Below are 23,329 nucleotides of genomic sequence, written 5' to 3'. Positions count from 1 at the left end.
TCTTATCAGATACCTCACTTGACCCCTTTTGGTTAACTAAAATATGAATACCAGACTCAGGGGACTCCTGTAACCATTATGGATCTCTTACACAGGCTGACAGCTGGCATCAGGAGGTTCCTGGGTCACACCTCCCCTCTTACACTGGCACAATGGGGTCAGTTATTGACTAATCCATAGGCATTATCTCAGGACCTTCTTGCTTCGTTAAAACATCAGCTACTACATTTTCTTTACCCTTAAGTGTACAATTTCCATGTTATATTTTTGGTAGGCTATGCTCCATGTAGCAGTTTGAACTTGGCATCTTTTGTCCAGTGCAGCCATAACAATGGAAAGCGGTTTGTCAGGAATTTTCTGTTAAATGGGTAAAGCCTTAGCTGCTTGACTGCCCACACAAATGCATAACATTCTTTTTCTATGACAGAATAGTTCTGTTCAGTGGGTATCAGGGTTTTTTTTTTTTAAATGTAAGAAAGCAATGGGGTGCTTCTTGTTATTTTCCCCTGTTTGCACCAGTACTGCTCCTAGACTTATGTCCGGTGCATCAGTGCACAGTTTAAAGATTTTGTCTAAACTTGGACTGGACAAAACAGGCTTTCCTGACAAACTTTTCTTTACTTCAAAGACTTTCTGACAAGCTACCATCCACACTACTTTATTTGGTTTTGTATTTTTGCAAAAGTTTGTGATGGCAGGCACAATGTTGTTGAAACCATTTTTAAACTGGAGGTAATAGTTAGACAAGCCTATAAAATACTTGGACTTGATTTTTAATCTGGGGTATAAGCCAGTTAACAATGGATAGAGATCTGAGGAAATTCCTCTCAACCCTCTCCCTCTTCCCCCCCCAAAAAAAATGCTAAATAAGAGAATATGGATGCTTCAGTCCTGCATTTTGACACTTTCACTGTAAAATGGGCAACTTAATTCCTAAGCCATTTTTGTGATCTGACCAAGAATTGCAAAATATTAAAATGTTATCAGTAGAGGCCTGTGAAAAGTTTTGTAACCCATTAAAAACATGATTAACAAGCATCTGAAATGTGGCTCCTGCATTAATTGATCCAAAAGGTAATACTTTGAAATCAGTGATATTTTTCTGCGCTTCACTGTCGAAGGGGTCTGTCTAATGATCAGAACCCAACCAAGACTCGATCTTTAGAATATTGCTCAGGACAATTTACATGGATTGATAAGGGGTTACGGTATTGTAAATAGTTTTAAGGAATTTGACATTTATTTCCAATTGTTTGTAAATACATTGCTTCATAATTTAAGAGTTTTATTTATTAATTATTATTATTATTATTATAAAGAAAGAGAGATGTGGAGTATTTATAGAGCTCCTGGTCCTCCGCTGTTACTAAAGAGGACCAGGATTTGTTGAAGCCAGAAGCTTCATAAATGGTGGGACTTTCTGGTCAGTGAGATCTCTCTCTACTTGCTACTTAAAGCACGTCACTTCGTGTTTGTCCTCACGCTATACGGACTATTTGATTCTGTCATCCCCAGGATTCCTGATGTCATTAACCCTAGCCAGAAGGAAAGAAACAGAGTGGATCTGGGTTAACAATAATTTAAGTATTAATTCACAGCATCTTCAGTACATATTATTCGTTTATGCAGTCTCTCTCTTACCCCACCATTGGAATTCCTTACCCACAACCAAGGCTTGCACACAGTCAGTATGTACCCATACACCATACTATCACTTCATTAAAGCTACTCTCTCATTCGCCAGAATCTCAGCTCGCTTACCTATCTATCTATCTATTTTAGAGTCAGTCTCTGGTTGTTATGGTTGTGGGGGAAAAAACTCAAAAAAATATTAAATGAAGACTGGTGTACACTTAAAAATTAGATCAACCTATCTATGTCACTCCGGGCTCTTAAGCATTTTGTACCCTGAGCATTGTAGTTCAGTCGACCAAGCTCCTCGGGTAGGTGCAGCTAGAAGAATTCTTCTGTTCACCATAGAATAGAGAAAGAATAGTTAATGGGTTTTGTGCTTTAAGATAGAATAGTAAAGTATATAGCTTGGGAAAAGGACCTGAAAGGACCTGATAAGGGCTGTCTGGGCGCTAGCACATCACAGCACAAATAGAGGGCAAACATAAAAACAAAAGCTGACCAGAGCTGACCACACCCAGCTAAATAACACTTGAAAGTGCCTATAAGTCAGGATGCCTCAGCAGAAATGCTCACTCATCATGATACTGACCCAAAAGTGACACTGTTCACTATTTGGTTACATACTGATAGCAAAAGTGACACTGTTCACTGGTTGGTTACATACTGATTAAGCTGATCAGTTTGGTGATCAGCCTGAGGATATTTAAACCCCCAAAAGTCAGTGGCACTTTCGACTGCAGCCCTCTGGGATCCTCAGTAGCTGGACTGAGCCCTTCTATGAACCAGCAGCGTCCAAGGGATGGCTAACATTTATCAGAGTCAACTCGGCCTAAGGGGCTTAAGGAGAGAAGCGCTTTTGGTAACGTATGAAAGTAGCACTTGCTTTAAGATAACAAACAAACATCTGTCTGTTTATCTGTCTTTGAAAAGTAACTAGGATTTTACAAACGACCATCTGTCTATAAATAACTGAGAGTTTCCCAGAGGATATCTATCTGTAAACATAAAATGGCCATTAATAGAATTGTGTATTATGAAAAATGATTGCATGCATAGAAAAATATTAGGTCTTTGTATCTTTCTTTGGTTTCATGTTTGTATTGTTTACATTTATGCTCTTTACTTAATATTAATGACTAAATAAATGAGCCATTATTTCTTCAGTTAAAGCCCTATTAGTATTCTTGTTCGGTCACCCCGCCCCTCAGTTGAAGCAACTCCTCTGCTTCCAGAGACCCACACTCCTAAAGCTAAGGCCTTTCAGGCTGCTCCGAGTCCACGTTCACCTAGCTGCTGCCTCTCAGAAATGTGAGTTAACTACATCTACAGAAAACCCCTTCTATCAATGTAGGAAACATGTACACTACAGATCTACAGTGGTGCAACTGCAGTATCATAGCTGTTCTGCTGTTTTGGATGTACAGTGGAGATACCTTGATTGTAACATATACAGAGCAGAGTCTGCAGAGAGCCTGGAACAATTGCTCTGAGAGATGTGAACTATCCCATTCATCTGGTGTCAACTCAGCCCTGGTCTACACTTACCTGGAGATTCAACGGCAGTCGATGGGAGTTACGCAAACTATGCAGAGTAGCTTGCGTAACTCCAATCGACTGCTGTGCTTCCCTCCTGCACGCCGTCTTCACTGCACTGCGCTGACGGGAACTGCATTCCCATCAATGCAGCGCTACGCTATTTGAGGGGGTGGTTTTACTGAGTGTAAACAGTGTGTCTACACTGACCGCTCAATCGATCCAGAAAGATCAATCTGGCGGCGACGACGACTTTGCCACCGTCAGTATAGACATACCCTCAGATGCCCAGTGATGATAGTTAGCCAGGCTAAAGTGGAAATTATTTCATACATCTTGTTAAGAAGAGAGGTAGAATCACAGATCTGCACTATTTACTCTGTGTGACATTTCACCACAGTGCCACATTTTTTCCTTAATCAAGACAGAACCAAACCCAAGGACTCTAGCAGAATCTATGGGTTTATTTAAACCCCACTGAAGGGGAGCCAAGCTCAAATAACTTATTTGAGCCAAGTGGCACACATGATCACAGTGTTATCCCTTTGAACCCGATTAGCTAGTCAAAAATTTGGAGTCTCGTAGGTTGTTGCAGTTAAAAGAAGAAATTGGTGATAGGTATTTCCTTGATATAGTTTTTTTTATTCACAAAAAATGTACAATGTCCTGTGTTTCTGGACACATAAGAAGTAAAATAGCAGGAAACAGCCTCATTTGGTCACAGCACCAAGAGCATTCTTTTTATCCCAAAAACCTCTCCCTGAGTTCATACACCATTCTTTCAGCTGTTCCTTCAGGCTGTCTCTTCCACTCTCTGATTTGCTGTGTTCTGCCCCTCTCCTCATACACTTATTTATCTAAACAATACTCAGCAAAACCCCTGTGCCCACTTAGTCCAAAATTCCTGGGCAGGGTCACATAATCCTTTTGTTTTAGGTAGAGACTAGTAATTAACTCTTCCTTACAGTTATGTTAATTGAGGGGTGCATTCACAACTATCAATCTCTGTGAGGATTGTGATCCATGCAGTCACCAGAACTCAGCATAACAATATTTTGAATATCTGTGCAACCTACAGTGAGTGGCATCTCATTTTGAGACTCCTGTGGGTAGAACTTATTTTATGGGTGCATCTTGTAAGAGTACAACTCCCTTTTCCCCCCAATCTAACTCCTGCCTATATCTATGAGTACGCTATCATCTATGAGTGGGTCAATTTTTGGACAGTAAAGACTGCGTATTTTTGCAATTGAGTACTCAGTAGTAATAGCTAAAACATAAAATGTGTTGGGGGAAAGTCTGTGGTTAAACTGACTGTTTATGGGATAACACTGATTTTTGCTGGGTTTTGTTACTTGTGTATTTTTAATATACATTTTTATTTTGACTTATTCAAAATAATTTTCTATATTCAATTTTGGATCCCTTGTCAAAATACATTCTGAACTTGCTTTGTGTATTTATTATCCACATTCTGTATGTGTTTTATTAGCTCCTTAGATTGCAGCATCAAATCTGTTAGTATAAGTGAGTCACATTTTTCAAGCTAGTAGGGATTTATATTCATGGAGAAACTCCACAAGGTTCCAGTAGACTCATGTATCCTGCTTAAAACTTGAAGACTGCTGGGTTTTAAATCCTCCAACAATTTCAGCTAGTTCCATAAAAATATTTTCTTTTATATTCCATTTAGTTTGACTTAGGGGCTGAATAAAGAGTACCTACATGTTCAGCTTCCATCCTAAACAGCAGAATCCACAAAATCAGTTTGCAATCAATAAGATAAATATATAGACCAGATTGTGAGCTCACTCATTTGCACTCCTCACATTGATTGATATTAATGTAGCTAACATATTCATGTCTCCTATTACTCAGTCATAGGGCATTATTCCATAGTGTTTTAATGGTCGGTGCTTTTATCCTGTGGTGCCCATCTTTCTGGGACCCCTGTGATATTGGGAAACTGAGGCATAGAGAGGCTAAATGACTTGCCCAAGTTCACAGGGGAAGTTGATGGCGGAGCAGGAAATTGAATCTGTGTGTCCCACATCCCAGGTATAATGGGCTTACTGATCACAAGGGTGCCTCATCCTGGCTGCTTCTTCCAGGTTTGACACTCTCTTCTGTCGTTCCTTTCTGTACCCTGCCACTTCTTGCCCTGTCACTTCTCTCTCTCTCTCTCTCTCTGTGATTCAGGATGCTCTCTCTTTGTGGCTTGGATTCCTGCCAGGTCACTATGTGTTTTCCCCCATCTGGGGTATCAAAGTCTCTCATGTCTCAGGCAGTCTTCCCAATCATTGTCCAGACTATGCCATTTCTCCAGTGGGTTAGGAGAACCCAAACCTGCCCTCTAATTTGGGTTCCAGGTCAGGGACTCTCTAATCAGCAGCCAAGGTCTGCAATGTCCTACCATGCTGCCATTTCCCTGAGTCCTTTTCTACTCCATCACCCTCTTGGATAAACCCTCCCTTTAGGGCCTGGATCCCATGGGGTTTCTACTCTCCCCCGGGTTTCCTTCCTTCTCTCTCTAACACCCAGAGAAAAGCTGCAGGCTCCCTTAATGCTGTCAACTTCCTAGCTTTATACATGCTCCACTTATTGCTTCTCCTCTGGACTCCATCATCATTCAGAAGTTAGTAAGGCCCCCAAATTCCCCTCAGCTATGGCCTATCTGGTTAATGGGGCATTCTCAGTCTCATGCACCCCTTCTAGGCTGGTGTGGGGTGAACACCCTATCACACAAATCGAGTGCCCCAACACTTGGCCCTGCTTCGTTCCTCTATCCCATGCCATATCCTGCAAAAGCTGCAAATGGTATAAAATGAAGTAGTGAATGGGCTTAGGAGCAGAATAGATCACCTGATGGTCTGCTCTCTGCAGTGTTTCCCCATTAAACATGGATCATTTCAAGGTCTCTCTCCTTGCATTCAAAGCCATCAATGACATTGACTTCATGACACTGACCTCCCATGACACTATGCCACACTGGACCTGAAGGGTGTGGTTGATGGGTGCAAAAAACAGTATTTATAGAGCAGCTGGATCTAGATTGTAGAACTCACTCCACTAGAGATAAGAATGACCATTTGATTGATTTAAGGTCAAAACACATGTGTTTGATCTTAGCACTCTCTTAGTAAATTCCTCACTCAAACAGAGCAGAAAAGCAAGCAAACCAAATTAAAATATTTTTCTGACAGGCTGGGAAGGAAGAAAGAGACATTTTTAGTTTTATTTCTACTTTTAAATAATTGGGAGGTTGCTGCCCATGTTAGGCAGAACTCAGGATAAGATTGTAAACTTTTCTATTTGTTTCTTGCTACTTTCCCCATCTAGAATGTTTTCTGCATAGCTTTCTGAAAAGAAAAGCCTTTACTTTTCTGGAAGAGCAAGGGTTAGAGTGAAGTTAATGTACCATATAGTCTTTTTTATGTTACTAGTTTGGAACTGTCACTGTTGCTTGCTTGCCTCTCCTCCACAATTATATGTAAGATCTTTTTGTTTAAGGATGGTGTGTGTCAGCCTCAGTGGAAACCCTGCAGAAGCTGTTTGAGGAGCAGTTTGTTGTTCTCCTGATACAGCTGTCATTTATTTCTCAGGATCTCTCAGATAGAATGAGCGCTGTAGTACTGATACAGTTCAGTGACAAGACTGGCAACTTCACTATAAAGGAAATGAAAGATGATTTTGGAAGATGAAACTACCAAAAGCCTCCAGATGGATTTCTTGCTGGGTTATGAAACAATCAAACTGTACTAAATTCTTTGCTCCACAATACCATTAAAGCTGCATTAGCTAACGTCTCAGTGTCTGCACTATATGGCCCCCACATAAGATATGCATTCATATATTTTTGAAAAATCTTCTGAGAGATGAAGCAGTTTATACTTCCAAGGCTGAACAAGGAGACTGATCAATGTGTATATGGAATACCATTTTCAATCTATACAGCATGATAGAACTTCAAAAGAAATTACTAGGAAGTAGGTATAGAAAATAAGATCTATAGGAATTGTTAAAGAGGATTTGCATGCTGGACCAGCATATTGATGTTAAATAGCTAATTAATGGCCAACATTAGTTAAGGCTACTTTTCAATAGGTAAGATTCCCATAGTTCACAGGAACCACTGACAACCTTAAATACTAATAGATAATTGTTTGTTGGCTTAAAAATTATTCAATATTTGAAAAAAGTTGTCCAGTGCTATGGCGTTCTTACCTGATTTCTTTTACAAGGAATCTTGTATAAGTGCATTGAATGATAACTGTACTGGGTCTCAATCCTGCAATCAATAGGAATTCTAGTATTTTGTATATTTTATATTTTACCCATAATAAAGTTTTTACAAAGAAGGAAACTGAGACACAAGGAGGTCAAATGATTTGTCCCAGGTCTTACAGAAAATCAGTGGTAGGCCTAGAATATCATCGAGAATTCCTGACTGCCAATGCGCATCTCTAATTGCTAGAAGTCAAAACAGTCAGTTAGGCCCAGGTCCACAAAAGGACATTGGCATTTAACTCCCCATTTTACATGCCTGAATCCAAAATTTAGGCAGCTCTGAGATCTTCAACTCCCCTTCCCTAGTCCCCATTCACCTGCTGCCTAACCCTGTAGGAGCCTCAAATTTCTCAGTGCCTAACTGCTTGCTGTAATACCCCCCTACACACCTTACTTTCTGCCTCTGGGCACGCACACTATGCCTCGCTCTAGGTGTCTGGATGTCTTTCTCATCGAGCAGGATCCTCAAATCAGGTGAAGATAGGGGTTCCTCCTCAACCCCCATCTTGCCTGTTGAGCCTGATCTGGTAGATGTGCTCTGAGCATGCCTATGCGATCAGGCCCCATACAAAATGCAGCTGGACAAGGAGGTGGTGGTGCCCACATTATAACTTTTAGCCCAGGATGTGGGAGACCATGTTCAATTCCCCTCTCTGCCTGATGGGGAGAAAGTATTTAAAGAGGTATCCCTCACTTCCCAGGTGAGTTCCCCAACCACTGGGCTATGGGTTATTCTGATGGGGGTAGGGACTCCTTCATAATCTCCTGCTGAAACTGTTCTACTTTGGATAAATACTTAAATAGTCATTGGGGGCAGGGAGAGGCAAAAAGTGATTCTATAATATATATCCTTGTGATTAGGGTACACATCTGAGAGGTAGATACATTGCTCTGAGGTACGGAAAAAACTACGCCCTGGATGCTTTAATTAAGCTGACCTAGCCTCCATTGTAGAGGCAGCTAAGTCAATGGAAGAACACTTCCACTGACCTAGCTATTACCACTTAGTAAAGTGGATTACCTCCATCAATTACAAAAAAAAAAAAAAAAAAATCCCTTCCATTGATATAGGCAGGGTCTACACTGTGGCGTTATAGCCACACAGCTGTAATGCTGCAACTGGGCCACCGTAGTGCTGATAGTGTTGACATGCCCTTAAATGCCTTAAGGTACATCTATACTGCAAACTTCTTTTGGTGGTGTGTAGAATACATACACTACACACACTCTCCAAGCATGGATATAAATAATAGTATAGGTGTGTGGTACTGCTTAGGCAAGTAGAATAAAGACTCACGTGAACCCTGTGGTTGTGTACCTGGCTATATACAGCTCTATACTCATCCAAGCTGTGCCTCCCCAGTCTACACTCTTATTTTTAGCAGGGTAGTGCCCTGCTACCTCCCCACAGCTGGAGCCTTTCCCTGCCACACTCTCATGCAGTGGGAAGGCAGTGAGGAAAGGATCCCACAGCTCATCACTTTTTATCATTGCCAGTGCTTTTCATTGATACATGTAGCTACATACTGCAGTGTAGACACAGCCTGCTTTTCACTGTGGTATGTAGCTACAGGCCCTATACCCTGCCACAAGTGGCACGCAGTGTAGATATATCTTAAGTCCCTGATAGGGGCAGATCTTAGGCCTGATCTACACTAGAGACTTTTATCAACCAAAGTTAGCTTTTTGTGCCAAAACAGTGATACACACTGTAATAACCCCCCCTGTGGACCCAACTCCCCTGATTTTGTGACAAAATAAAGCCACTTCAATGAGAGGTGTCGATTTTTTGCGCCTAACTTTTAGCGACAAAGCATCAGTGTAGACACCACATTTGGTTATGTCGCAGTAAATAGCCTTCAGGAATTGTCCCACAATGCCCATCCTGAACACTCCACCCATCTGTTTGAACTCTGCTGCCCTGCAGTGATCCATCCCTCCCCCCTTTAAAGTCCCAGGAATTTTTGAAATTTCACTTCCTGCTTGGTCAGCATGGAGAGCTCACATTGCACCTTCCCAACTGACCATGGCGGCTCCACTCACCAAATGCTATTCCACTTGGAGCACACTGGAGCTTCTGGATCTCATTGACATTTGGGGAAAGGAGGCTGCACAGTCCCAGTTCCACTCCAGCCGAAGGAACTTCAATACATACAGTCAAATTTCTTGTTTAATGGAGAAGAAGGACTATGAACAGGATATATTGCAGTGCCATGTGAAAATCAAGGAGCTGTGGCAGGGGTACCAAAAAGCTAGGGAATCAAACCATCATTCTGATGAAGTCAAAGACCTGCCGCTTCTATAAGAAACTGGAAGCCAACCTCAGTGGTGACCCCATCTCCACCACCATGAGACCCGTTTATACCTCTGCAGGCCCAAAGGCAGCAGACACCAGACTCAACCCCAACGAAGAAGTCGTGGATGAGGAGGTCGATTTGGAGTGCAGGGACTGGGTTATTTGCTGACATGGGGAGCCAAGACCTCTTCTCGATCCCAGATGGTTCGAGCCAGTCCCAGTCCTACAGCTCTGTTGTGCTGGATGCAGGAGAGGAGAGCTCAGGTAAGTAATTTTTTTGAGCTGGTGCTGCTCGGTTACATGAGATACAGCTGTCCTTTGCATTGTTGCATGATACAGCTGGTTGAAGGGACAGAAAGGCACAAAAGTAGCTGTATGTGCATGTGCTTCCCATTCCCCTGTTCAACTAGACAGTACAGTGGAAATGTGTGTTATGCACACTGAGATTTTGTGAGAATCCTCCAGAGAGATCTCTAGGAAACTTTCCTGGAGGTACTTGCCAATACTCTGCCAGAGATTCCTCATCAGAGCTGCTTTGTTTATTCCCCTGTTATAGGATACTTTCTTGTGCCAGTCGGCAATCTCTTGTGCAGGGACCAAAGTGGTACACAAACGAGCAGCATAGGAACACGATTTGAAGCTGCTTGCATGGAGGAGATGCATCATAGCATCCCTGCTTACTCTCAGGAGTGAGATATTGGCTTCTATGGCCCCCAGTCTGTGGAAAATGGTGGCACAATTTGAAATTTTGTCCTTATTTACCTGCATTAATACCCCCAAACAATCACCCAGAACCTTTTCCCCAGCTTCAGTGCCCCCTTCCCCCAGGCACAACTCACCATGCTCTGGCTGATCATCTAGCTGTGCACTTGCCAGGGGACAGAGAGAAAGAGGTGTGTTTTACAGAAATGCATCAATGATGTTACTGCACTCCAAATAATGCTTCTGTTCATTGTGCTTCTACAAATGTGTCCTTGTGGGGAAACCCCTCGACACCCACCATGTGCCTGTGGATGATAAGAAAATGACCCTGGAGAAGCAAAGAGGAGATGTTCCAAGAACTCTTCCAGTCCTCTGAGGTGGAAAAGAAAAGAAAAAAAGCATGGACACACACTGTGTCTGAAAATTAGAAAATTGATAGGCAGGAGAGGAGAGAAAATCAGGAATGAGTGATAGCAGGTCATGAATGCATAATAAAAGCCATGGAGGAGCAAACAGAATTGCTAAAGTCACTCATAACACTGCAGACTGAATTCATGCTCACCCTCCCCCTTGCAGCCAATACAGAAATGCTTTCCATGCCCTCCCCAAACTTCACCCACACCTTCCTACCAAACACCTGGCCCATCTTGCTATCCCGTTCTCTCCACTCCTTTAGACAGCTTCCAGAAGAATAGCTGGACTTACACCCAGATGTCATAGCTCACACTGCCCCTCACTGCCTTCTCTCCTCCAGTCCAGCTTTTCATGTGTGTTATGTGAATTAATGTTATTTAATGAAGACATACCCTTTGTTTTCATCTTGCACATGGAGGTTGCCCCACATTGATACATAGTACAAACTCGATAGTAGTCATAGCATAGCACAGTGCTGTTTACAAAGATACCGTCTTGGTACTCATTGTTAAAATAGTTCCTCAAGGCCTCACTGATTCAAATGGCCACCTGTTGTTCCTCTCTAATAGCCCTAACATCTGGTTGTTCCTATTTAGCCACGAGGCAATCCATCTTTGCGCTCCACCATGGGGGAAACTTTTCATTCTTATCTTAACAAACATCATGGAGCACACAGCAGGTGGCTATAACTATGGGAATATTTTACTTATTTAGGTCTAACCTTCTATAAAGGCATCATCAGTGAGCTTTTAATATGCCAAACACATATTCAGTGTTATTCGGCACCTATTCAGCCTGTTATTGAAGCACTCCATGCTGCTATCCAGGTTGCCCATATAAAGATTCAAGAGTCATGGCAGTAAGGGGTAAGGCTGGGTCTCCCAGAATCATGATGGACATTTCAACATCCCCTATTGGACTATTTTGGTCTGGAAAGAAAGATCCTGCTTGCAGCTTTCTGTATAGGCCAGTGTTGCTGAACATGCATACATCATGCAACTTCCTTGAGCAACCCACGTTGATGTCAGTGAAACACCCACAGTGATCCACAGGTGCCTTCAGTACCATTGAGAAGTATCTCTTTCTATTGATGTATTCCATTGCAAGATGGTTCAGGGCCAAAATTGGGATATGCATGCCATCTATCGGCCCTACCACAGTTAGGGAATCCCATCTCTGTGAAGCTGGTCACTATTTCACGCACATTTCCAAGACTCACAGTCCTTCATAGCAAAATGTGATTAATGACCCTGCACACAGCTTCAACCATGGACTTCCCGACTCCAAACCGATTAGTGACTGACCAGTAGTAATCTGGAGTTGCCAGATTCCATACGGCAATCGCCACATGCTTCTGCACCTAGAAATCATCTCTCATTCTGGTGTCCTGGCGCCGCAGGGCAGGGGCAAGTTCTGCACAGAGTTCCATGAAGGCAGCTTTGCACATTTGAAAGTTCTGCAGCCACTGCTCATCATCCCAGATGTGCATAACAATGCAATCCCACCATTCAGTGATTGTTTCATGCACCCAAAAGCAGCGATGCACTGTGCAAATGCTCCGTGAATGCAAAGAGTAATCCAGCATTGTTTATTTGCATGGCACACAGCAAGTCATGCACCTCAGGTTTGAATTCCAGTTGGGAACTCATGATATACTGCATAGACAGCCATGATGTGTTCAGAACACTGACAACAGTAGAAAGCAGATGGCGGGCAGAGATGGCAGGTGCTCATGAAACTGAGGCCATTGAAAAATGCCGCAAAACACAGCTGGAAACCCCTGGAATGACTGGATGGAAATCACTGCATCACGGGGTACAGAGACAACACCTATGATGCACTGAGATCCTTTCCGCCTTCCCACAATAGAAGCATAAAATCGCAAGTTGCACAGTGGGATAGCTGCCCACAGTGCACTGCTTTCACAGTCGATGCTAGAGCACCAACTGTGGACGCGTTTCGGCAACACAACAAATGCTGTATGGACAGGCACAAGCATTGTCATTACAGTGCTTTTTGATCATCACTGTAACTTGAGTTGACAACACTTCTGAGTTTGGACAAGGCCTTAGAAGACACATCATTAGCATCTGCCATTGGCTAGCTTATACAAGGGGCCAGCTAGCATGCTGGCTTTTCTAGATCCCATTCTGAGGCATCTATCTCTCTGCATTTATTGTATAGGAAGTCTAGGCACCAAACTCAGACTTTGTGGATTCCAGGAATTTTCTAGACACTTAAAATTGGAAGTTGCCATGCTGATTGTTGCAATGCCCATGTCCCTTAGTGGAGTTGGGCCATAATGTTCTTTATACTGGTATTAATTTTACTGCCAGAATCTGGGGCTGGATGACAGGGATGGTTCTCTCAATAATTGCCCTGTTCTGTTCTTTCCTTCTGAAGCATCTGGCATTGGCTTCTGTTGGAAGACAGTATATTGGACAGATGGACCCGTGGTCTGACCAGTATCGCCATTCTTATGTTATGTATATTATCTGAAGTTTGTACTGCATAATATAAGTAAACAAATCTTTATTTTTACTAGCTCCATATATATTCATAATAAAAAATACTGGACACAATCTCATTGATATCTGGAAGTTAGCTGAGACATCTAATCATTATTGCAATTCCAGAATTTCCAGTATTAAAAATAGAGTTGGAATTATTTATTTGCTGTAAATTAATATTGCAGATATTATTAGCAAAGTGGTTGCCAGTTTCTACCATTATCAATATTGCTTAAGTTGCACTTTAATTAGAAAATCAGAAATAGAGTCTTGTATCCCCAGCTCCTGAATTCATTGTAGATAACATAGCTTTCAATTGCCAGATAAATGTGAGCTACAATCATGGGAAAAAAATGAATTCATGCATTTGGGCATGTAAATGGCATGGATGTCTGCTGACCCTGATCCAACATCCTTAGTTATTGACCTAGATCTCTTACTCCCAGAGATCTTTGGCAGGAGTAAATCTTCAAAAAAATGATGGTACAGGTTGCATGTTCTAGTATTTCTCTTTTTGCTCATGTTTTCTTAATCTTAGATCATAGTGGTAGACACTAATGAAATGTCAGTATCATAGTTTGCTTTCTCCACTAATCAGATGACAAATTATCTGTAATATTACCTTTGTAATGCTACTAAAATGGAGTTAATCATGGACTGTCCCAAGAAAGAAACATTTTTAGATTCTTTCCATTTTGGCAGAACTTTTAATTCTCAGTGGGCACTTTTTAAATGTTCCACATCTCCAGACAGATGTCCATTCTCTTCTTAAACTCTTGTACACTTACACTAATAGCTTTCACTGTTTCATTTGGCAGACTACAAATGAAAAAAAAATCCTAATGTCCAATTTGGATATTCCTTTCCTTGAAACTGGCTTAATCCCCATGGATTTTACCTTAATCTATACAGTGATCAGGTACGGTGAACAGATTCATACTTATATTCTTATTAGACCTCTTTGGATACCTATAACATAATTAGGTCCCTTTTCAGCCTGCTTATCTCAATGCAGAGTATTATGCTCACAAAGAAAGACAGGTTGGAATGTGGTATTGGACGGAATTAGACAGCGGTGAGGAAGATCTGTGAGTCACTGAGGCAAAGATGGTAGATGAAACCATTTGAGTAGATGAAATCACACAATGATAAGATGCAAAGAAAGAAGTGGAAGAAGGGCAAGGACAGAGGCCAGGAAAGCAGAATAGGAGGGGAAATGATGAGGTCACAACAGATCTTGTTGTATTTCTCATTGAAAAAGAAGGCATGTTTTTGCATGACATAGAGATGAAGCAGGAAACATGGGTGATACAATGAGGGAATCAAAGATTGTGAATAATGTCTGGGACTGTAGGCATTAAGTCACATTGGTCTCCCTATGGACTATCCTCATTTTGATGTTAGTACCCAGAATTCCACATGAAGCCTGGTAAGTGGTGACAAATGAGTATCTACACTAAATATGGGCTGGCGATATCATTATTTGAGAAAGTACTCAAACCTATCTCAGATGATTTTGTACACTCCATGTAAAGTCTTAGCTTATTTGTTAATGTTTCATAAAACTGTGTCAGTTTCTTGAAATATTTAGACTTCTCTTTTGCTATTGTACCATGAAAATTTCTGTAAGAGAAAATATTATTGCAATAAAGACATATTCTATTGTATTTCTTTCAAATAATCAGCTATGAAAACCCTCAACAGAATACAAAAGTTCTATTGTATATTTGTAATAGCTACCTTCATATTATAGCAATGTACTGCTATTCAGGAAAATTGTGAAAGTGCACAACCAGTCTAAACAAATTAATCATTAAGTATTCAGCTTTAATCATCACATTGGAATTCTTTCCTTTCTTAGATACCCTATAGCTTGCAAAAGTCTTTTCTCTTTAACGTCAGTCCCAGATGGAAGTCCATAAAAGTGTGCTTTTAAACTTATTTAATTTTCATTAACTGGGAACTAATCTAGCTTCATTCAGGGGGAAGAGTATTAGTGGTCTTTTTTTTTAAATACCTCTTTTGGTAAAGCAGCGTTTCCTTATGTTAATTTGTACAGCACCTAGCAGAAAAGAGGGCCCTGAACCTGTTTGGGGCCACTGGGCACAACTATATAAATAATGACAGCCTAGTTGTCATTTACAATAAGATCACTTAAATCATTCTGTCAGTATAAAGAGGGCTTAAAGTGGAAGTAATATATATTTACATCCACTCTGAGGCTTTGTTAAGCTACCAGAGTAGGGTAAAGTGGCTTTAGGGCATGTCTACATGGTGAGGTAATGCACATTACAAAGTACTGATTTGTACAGTGTGCTAATGTGTTGCACATTAAGTCATCCATTTTGACCCTGCTGGTGCACACTAGAAGTTTTCTACTATGCTTTAACATAGCGCTGTTTGAAACAGTGCTACATTAAAACACACTAGGGAACCTTTAGGCACACCACCAGAGTTTACATGAACTAATTAATGCATAACATGTTACTGCACTTTACAAATCACACCCCCATCGCATAGACAAGTCGTTAGTATAAATGCAAATCAGGCCCTGCATAAGAATACGATCATTTTTATTCATGAATAATCTATGGGTCTAGGATCTTAGTTTCATTCAAGTCCTGAAATGCCCTGGATTTTGTGCACTCAGAGAGGATGGAGGTGGGACACCGTTAAAGTTTTGGGCAGTCTTATGGGATTTTTAAGAGTTTTCTATGGCCTCCACATAGGTAGCAAGATTTCTCTGAAATAGTCATTCCTAAGGAATGTCTGACCTGGGAGATTCAAATAGACAACTTTTTGGCTATCATATTCTCTCTTCCACCCTGATCAGGACTGGCCAAAGAGCAGAGAAGGCAGGACACATGATCTCAACTCAACCCCAGTCCCAACCTTCAGAAGCCACACAAACTAACGTAGTTATTGAAACAAACATTGCTGGGGGATGTCTCCATGATCCTCAGCCTTCCAGAGTGCTGAAAAAGAGGATTAGTGGCCTCAGCAAAGAAGCACAGCACCTTACTTCTGCTCTCCCACAACATCCCCAAGGAAATCCCTTTACTTCTACATTCTCTTCCAGCAACCATTGATCTTCTTCTAACCCCATCATGGAGTGATACAGCTCCCAGAGGCTCAGTTAGAATGGGAGGGAGTTCAGGAGATGAAGCAAAGATGCTGGGCAGTTATGGATCCAGGCCTGTAGCATTCCATAAGACTCCAGGGAAACATATAAGGAGAAACCATAATACAGAACAATACAGAACCCTGAAATTTAAAACAGAACTCTAGGTAACATACAACACATCTGAACAGAATACAGTTAATTGGACAATTGCACGCACTCAAGCTCAAGCACTGCCATCCAGTAAAACACGAACCACTTAGCTACACAACAGCTGGGAGTGAGCCTCCCAACCTGACTAGACAGATTCATGTTAATAGGGCTAGTGCTAGTACACTAAAAAATTACAGTCTGGATGTTGCAGCACAGTCAGGGTCTTGGGCTAGCCATCCGTTCACAGATCCTGGGGATAGGTTGGGCTTGAGCCTGGGTGTCCCCTTCTGGTGCCACAGTGACCACACAGCTATTTTTAGGTGCACCAGCACAAACCCCACTAGCATGAGTCTATCCACCTGTGGTGGAACACTCATTCCCAGCCGTAGTGCGGCCTTACTGTAAGACTGACTTACTGAACTAAAATGTCCTATGCTGTAGTGCTTGAAGGAGAGCTGCTATATTTTATGGAGACATTAGTCCCTTCTGTCAAATGAGCTGTAGCAGAGCAACTCATTTAAGCAGACTTCTAGTACATAAATGTTGTGACACTTTTATGGTACTGAGGGTTTAAAGAAACTTTTGCTCTATATCATAGATTTTGATTTTCAAAAAAAAAAAAAAAAGGCTAGAGATGTTGTATGCCCTCCTTGAGACACCTGAAAGAAACTGAGCATCTGCCCTCATTAAGTAGTCTCAAGTTGGACACTGAGGAACTGAGCCATTCAAATTCACTAGTGACATTTTAAAAATGTACTGTACACTAAGTGACTTTGTCCCTGATTTCAGAGCTTATCCCTCTTGGTTTTATGAATAACAATGCTTTATCGTAGTTTTTATAAACATCTCCTAGCTACTTGAAGGAGTCGCTCAAACTGAGCTGTTGAAATTGACACCTTGTTGATAACATTGCAACTCAAGGCCTAAGCCCATCAGGTCTATCACATATTGATACCTTGAATTTCTCATTTATGTTTTTCAGCTGCTAAAACACAGAGCTGGGCAAGAAACAATTTTCCCATCCTGTGAGATTTGTTAAGATTTCAAAAAAATTTCCCATCCCAAATCAGGAAAAAAAAGTCAAAATCTTGCAAATTTTCAAACTGAAAATCTAAAAAAATTATTCTGATTGGAAAAAAAAAGTTTAATTTTGATTTTAACCTTTATTTTCTTTTAGATTTTTTGAACTATAAAATTACTTACAGTTTGAAATGAAAAGTCATTTCAAACTAAAAAAACCCTTTTCATTGCTGAAACAGGGCACTTGGGCAATTTTGAAACTTTGTTTCTATTTTTTTTCGAAACAGGAAATTCAGCAAAACCAACACTTCTCCACACTTTCAGTTCTCATGAATTTGCATTTTCTGATGAAAAACATTTTATTACAAAATTCCCAACCAGCTCTATTAATAGCCTCCTCTAAACTCCCTGACAATTTCCCAGAAACATACCTTTGGAAATCCTCCTCCCCCTTTACAGTTGTCCTGATATTTTGCTTTGAATATCTCTATATAGTATACAGTGTTAGCAAGAAACACTAAAGACCTGAGGATGACATTATAATGCTTATCTTTATAAACCCATTAAATAAACATCACCCTATACATCATCTTTATATTTTAAAAGAGTTGCACAAGGTTTTAGCTGTCTGCAGCCTGGTCTACACTGGCGACATAGGTCGACATAAAGTCTCTTATGTTGACCTACGTACACCTGCGTCTACACTGGCACCACTGTTAATTCGAATTAAGTCGCCTAGAAAATCGACTTAATAAGAACACCTCTGCAAGTGCCGTAGCACCTAAATTGAATTTGTTATTTCGATTTAATGTCAGTGTAGACACAACTTCACTTAAATCGAATTTTTTGGCCTCTGGGAGGTATCCCACAATGCCCCGTTTTGACCGCTCTGGACAGTCACGCTGTGCTGCTCTGTGGTCACGTACCAGGAAATGTCCCCTCCCCTCAAGCACCAGGAAGATTTGAAATTTTCATTTCCTGTGCTGCCAGCATGGAGAGAGCTTTGTCACTGTTCTCTACATGGCTACTGCAAAGCCCAAACATGCTCCAGCATGGAGTCGACAAGAGGTCTTAGATCTCATTGGGCTGTGGGGCAAGGAGTCTGTTCTGGTTCAGCTCAGAGCCAGCAAAAGGAATCTGGACATTTATGGGAAGATATCACAGGGCATGCTGGAGAAAGGACACAAGAGGGACGCTCAGCAGTGCCACGTGAAAGTCAAGGACCTGCGTCAGTCATATCAGAAAGCCAGGGAAGCTAACAGCCTTTCTGGCTCCTCGCCCAAAACATGCAGCTTCTATGATGAGGTACATGCAATTTTCAGTGGCAATCCCACCACGGTGATGCCCCGCAGCATTGATACCTCTGCTAGATCACAGTGCATGGACAATGATGAGGACTCCATGGACAATGAGGAGGCTGGGGAGATCACGTTGCATGAGAGCATGCTGTCCCTTCTCCCTGAAAGTCAGGACATATTCCTGATCCCAGAGCAGTCCAGCAGCACACAGGACAGCACTAATGATCCCATGGAAGGCACATCTGCTGAGTTTTTTTAGTTATTAGCAGTTCTGTCCTTTTACATGGGGTGGGAGGGCGGGGCATGAAGAGGATTTCAGGCGTTTCGGTGACTATACTGGAGGGTTACCCAGGGAACAGTTTATTTATGTGATGAGAAATGCTACGTTTATCATTAGTCGATATCTCACGGAAACTTTCGTGTATATAATCTGTTATCCTTCGCAAAACTTTTCAGGGGAGGGCTGCCTGGTTCCTCCCTCCACGGTAGGATACTTTGCTGCAATCAAGGGAGCCTGCATCATGGCGGAACCCTGCTGGTACCCTGCTGTGTCTAGCAAATCTTTGTTTTAAGCAGAGATTTCCCCCCACACAAACATGCTCTCCGCAGTTCGTCTCTGTAAGGGTTTAAAATACCAGCAGAGACTCCCCCCACCCCCACCACCACGCTGTCCTCAGATCATCTCTGTAAGGGCACAGCGAGCAAACCCTTCTGGGACATCAGGAATGGAATGAGGCTCTGTGTTTGCCCTGTGCACTGCATGCGGATTATTGTCTACATTGTTGCAGTTGTATCATTTTCTTCACTATGCTAACAGTGGCTACCTTATTTTTTTGGGTTGTTTTTTTTTTTCATTCTGTAGACACCTCGGCCTTGGCCCCACCCTCAAGAAATTGCAGATTAGAAAGAGGAAAAAAAACCCCCAAGAGATGACATATTTTACGAGCTCATGAATGCCTCAGCAGCTGCAGAGCACAGAGCATGGCAGCTCACCTTGTCCCAGAACATGAACATGGACATGGATACTCGCAGAGAAATGATGGAGCATGATCACAGTACCACACAGGAGATGCTACAAATCATGCGGGACCAGGCAGACATGCTGCAGAGGCTTGTGGAGCTTCAGGAAGAGCGGAGGAAGGTCAAAGTCATGCTGCAGCCCCTGCATAATGCTCCTCGACCGAGGGCTTTGATGCCTGCTCCCTCCCCCGTCCCCAGCTGGTCTCTGAGGAGACTGGCCAGGCTGCAGTACGTGCTTGCCTCCACCCCGGTGGAGGCGAGCAGAAAGCAGTGGCAGTCATGCTGACAGCTGGCCAGCAAGCTACCACCCTACCCCTTGAGTGATGAATAAACACTTCTCCTCTTCCCCCATGACTTGAATATTCATAAATAAAGTTAAGCATCATTTCAACACGTATCTTCATTAAATCATATCTTGTTCTGGAGGGATTCGGTGAGTACAGATATCGATTGTGGGGTGGTGGTTTCACCAAAGGCAAACAACATACAGGAACAGAAATCAGTCCTTCATCTCATTGCAGAACCAGTTTTCAAAGGTTCTCTAATGCAAAGCGCTATGCGGTTAGCTCTCAGCGAAGTGCTGGCATCTGACTGCTCATAATTGGTGGCCAGTCTTTCTGCCTCCACAGCCCAAACCTGGGGGAACCTTTCCCCCTTCACTTCACACACATTTTGAAGAACACAGCTCGCAGATATCACAGAAGGGAGGTTCTTCTCAGTCATGTCCAGCTTAGTGAGGAGACTCCTCCATATACCCTTTAAAGGCCCAAAGGCACATTCTACAACCATTCTGCAACTGCTTAACCTCTTATTAAAACACTCCTTGTCACTGTCAGGTGTATGGCTTCATTAGCCAAGGGAACAAGGGGTAAGCAGGATCCCCCAGGATCACTATGGGCATTTCTACACCCCCAATTTGAATTTATTGGTTTGGGAAAAAAGTGCCTGCCTGCATATTAGAGAACAGCCCCGGATTATGAAATACGCGTGCATCATGCACCTTCCCAGACCACCCCACATAGATGTCGGTGAAACAAAACAATCCCTGTGATCCACAAGCCCCTGCAGGATCATGGAAAAGTACCCCTTGCGGTTTATGTACTCCGTTGCTAGGTGGGCAGGTGCTAAGATAGGGATGTGCATCCCATCAATGGCCCCCCCGCAGTTTGGGAACCCCATCATGGCAAACCCCTCCACTATGTCCTGCACATTTCCCAAAGTCACTATCCTTCGTAGAAGAAGTCTATTGATGGCCCTGCATACTTGAATAACGGCGGTGCCCACTATAGATTTACCGACTCCAAATTGATTCCCAACCGAGCGGTAACAGTCTGGGGTTGCCAGCTTCTCTTCTCCACCGTCAGAGCTTGTCTCAAGCGACTATTCATGCGCTTCAGGGACGGGGCCAGCTCCGAGCACAGTTCCAGGAAAGTTGCCTTTCGCATACAAACGTTTTGCAGCCACTGATCATCATCCTACAGCTGCATAAAGATGCGGTCCCACCAGTCTGTGCTTGTTTCCCTGCACCAGAACCGGTGCTCCACGGAATGCACACAGCCTGCAGCAATCGGGAATTGTTCTGCTCGATAGCTTGTAGCAAGGCAGCCTTGGTGGCATCACTGTTGTGTGTGCTTCGGCTTCTTGCTCTACTTTGAAAATACTCAATGATAAGCCACGATGTCTTTGTAACGCTCACAATAATAGTGCAGAGTTGAGCTGACTCCATGTCTCTGCAGCAATGGCGAGACATGGCCTCACTCCCGCTGACTTATTGGAAGTCATACAGCTAAAACTTTGTGCAATACTTTTTGAAAATCTGTGGGAAAATATTTAGTTAGGGGCTATCTCTCCTTTTTCCAATAATTTCTCAAGTTCCCTCTTGAGCTGATTTATACTCTTTACTCCCACTGCTGACTTTGACAGCTTGTTTCACATTGCAGATAGCCTCTGTGGTTTTTTTTTAAGGCTTCCTGAAGTTCAGAAAGTACATGCTGATGACTCTTCACACTCATCTCCTGTTTTCCATCAAATTAGTGAGTATCCCAAAGTGCTTATTGTCATCAATACCTTATATTCCTTTTAGGGGATTATTTTTTCAGTGACATTTCTACTTCATCTTCTCCAACCTACTCTATATAGAAATGAGAGCTGGGCAAATGCACTTCAGCAAGCAATTTTATTCAATGAATTTAATACATTTGGATGTTTGCAAATTATCTGGAAGCAGGTCATGAATTTTACAAATGTGGCTATTGTTGTTATATTTACTATGTAAATTACAACACCACCTACAGATCCCAACCAAGATGGGACTCTATTGTGCTAGGTGCTGTACAAACACACAGTCCTGCTTTGAAGACAAAAGGTGTGAAAAAGGAAGGATTATTTCTTTGTGTCACATGTCGCCTAAGGCAAACTATATTTATGGTATCCTCTGATTCATCAATTGGTAGAATGCCTATGTTGTCTATGGTTTATATAAGAATCTTCAGAATTTTTCAATATTTTTAATTGTGTCAATAATATAAAGACCTTTTTGAAAAGGCCACACAAATAGTTCTGTGGAAAATCCTCATGGATATTTCTTAATGGGCTACTCATAATATTTTTTGCTCTGTGTGAATGTTGTGAATTCCAGCAAAACCAACCATAGGGCTTTATTCCCAAGAATATTTATTAACACACTTTTACTGTATTCATCCAGCTGCAGCTGAGCCGGCTATTAAAAAGCTCAGCCAGCTTAAGTAATTATCTGCAACTGCTACCGATATGTTCACATGTACTCAGGTAACTGGACCTACCTCACACCCATCACCATGCAGCTCAGGTTCCTGGATTCAGTAAATGATGGCCTGGAGTTGTTTACATTGCGTGCTGTCTCATCAGCATTCAGCAGCACTGCCATAGTAGGAGGAAAAGAAAAAAAAAACCCACAAAAACAAAAGAAGAGAAGATAAAAGGAGAGCAGTGAGTAGAAAAATGCTTCAAGGGCCTTTGCTGCATACTTTCTTTTTACCCTTTGTCTGTTGGAAACCTCTCCTCCAGTCCTAACTAAAGATGAGCAACTGGTGTGTAGCATGCTCTGTATGTGAATCAGCCATGGCAGCTGTGCATAGATGTCATACAGCTGCTTCATTTGCTTGCTAGTCAGCTAAGGGGTCAGATTTTATTATTGCTTCAGAAAAAGAGAGAATAATCTATGTATAAAGGCACTAACCTTCATAACAAATCTGTACAAAAGCCACACTTTTTCTCTGTTTCCTTTACCTACTCTTACCTCTTTTCCAAAACTGAAGTCATTATCAAATTCTACACCCTATTCCAAAGCCAGGTGCTGTTA

General features: G+C 42.1%; 1 long non-coding RNA gene across 1 annotated transcript in view; it reads right to left on the bottom strand.

Moving 5' to 3' along the window:
* Nucleotides 1-22,948, bottom strand: part of LOC137162870 (uncharacterized) — a 47,562-nt gene extending 24,614 nt beyond the window's left edge. The window contains exon 1 of the long non-coding RNA XR_010922534.1: nucleotides 22,791-22,948. This is a non-coding gene — a long non-coding RNA (uncharacterized lncRNA). The remainder of the gene's footprint in view (nucleotides 1-22,790) is intronic.
* Nucleotides 22,949-23,329: the final 381 nt, after the last annotated feature.

Source organism: Emydura macquarii, unplaced genomic scaffold (genome assembly GCF_026122565.2).
Source record: "Emydura macquarii macquarii isolate MOO-44397 ecotype Brisbane River unplaced genomic scaffold, CSIRO-AGI_Emac_v2 contig_2473, whole genome shotgun sequence".
NCBI lineage: Eukaryota > Metazoa > Chordata > Testudines > Chelidae > Emydura > Emydura macquarii.
Note: the sequence above shows the minus strand (reverse complement) of the source record. Positions and strands in the feature narration are given on the sequence as shown.